At 45.3% G+C, this 1,337-nt stretch overlaps 1 protein-coding gene across 13 annotated transcripts in view; it reads right to left on the reverse strand.

Annotated features, from left to right (window-relative positions):
• R3HDM2 (R3H domain containing 2) overlaps positions 1 to 1,337 on the reverse strand; it is a 138,827-nt gene that overhangs the window by 46,873 nt on the left and 90,617 nt on the right. The window lies entirely within an intron of this gene.

Genomic DNA, 1,337 nt, shown 5'->3' on the forward strand with positions numbered 1-1,337 from the left:
TCAGCCGGACTCAGTGGCTCAGCCTGTAATCCTGTGCTTTGGGAGGCTGAGGTGAGTGAATTGCCTGAGCCTGCGGTTCGAGACCCGCCTAGGCAACTTGGTGAGACCTCAGTTCTACAATAAGTAAAAAATCAGCCGGGCGTGGTAGTATGTGCCTGCAATTCTGGCTACTCAGAAGGCTGAGGTGGAAGGATCGCCGGAGCCCAGCAGGTTGAGGCTGCAGTGGCCGGGAGCGGCCACTGTACTCCAGTCTGGGCGAGAGAGTGAGACTACAACTGAAAAAAATAAAATAAAATAAAATAAAAATAAAGTGATAGAGTCTTGCTGTTTTGCCCAGGCTGGGTTCAAACTCCTGGGCCCAAGCAACCCTCCTGCCTCAGCCTCTCAAGTAGCTGGGATTACAGGCATACACCCACTATACCCGGCTCAGAAGCAGAATTTTTAGTGTTGTCGAAGGGGCACATGATCTGTTAGGAAATGACAGAATAGAGGGCTTCCTAAGGAACTGCTCGATAAGATACAGGGTGGCCACCAAGACTGAAGACTTTGCAAAAGGAGAGGAGCTCCAGTAGATGGCAGCAGCAGCTCCACCTGCTCTAGCAGCAGCAGAAAGAGTCAGTCAAGTTAGAGGGGAAGCAAGTCCCCTGCAGCTCCGCACACTACCTATGTGTATATCCAGGTGAAGACATTCGTAAACCAAGTGAGTGTCCGTAAGTAGTATAAAACCTATATCCTTCCTTTTCTGCCTATTTAGAATACCATTTATAATAATCTCCTGAGAAAAAAATAACTTAGACCCAAAAGTTTAGTTATCTTTCATGTACAATGGTACCACATAAGTAAACATTCATCACTTATCTGTCCTGAGAATTTAAAATTCATTATTGATATCAGTAGAGGCTGGAAGTAGAGTTGGAACAGTAGAAGACTGTCTCCATAAACTCTGGAAGAATGGGCAGGGAATGACAATTCACATGTAAAAGATAATGCAAAGAAAAACAGCCAGGACAGACAGCTGACAAATTATAAGAGGAAAGACAGTGAAAAAGCACACAGCTAGAGAAGATATTTCAGAGAGATGTTTAATTTTAATTCATACCTTTATGTTGTTGCTGTTTTAATCTTTAAAGAAGGCAAGCCTTAGGTGAATTGCATTGTCTAGAAAAGCTATGCTTCAAGTTTCCAAACCCTCCAAAATGTTGTTGTCCCTGCTTTTTTTTTGTTTTGTTTTTGAGTTGGAGTCTCACTCTGTCGCCCAGACTGGAGTGCAGTGGCCGCTCATGGCCACCGCAGCCTCGACCTGCTGGGCTCCGGCGATCCTTCCACCTCAGCCTTCC

The sequence above is a fragment of the Carlito syrichta genome, unplaced genomic scaffold (assembly GCF_000164805.1).
Source record: "Carlito syrichta isolate Samal-C Ts95f unplaced genomic scaffold, Tarsius_syrichta-2.0.1 Scaffold297317, whole genome shotgun sequence".
NCBI classification, from domain to species: domain Eukaryota; kingdom Metazoa; phylum Chordata; class Mammalia; order Primates; family Tarsiidae; genus Carlito; species Carlito syrichta.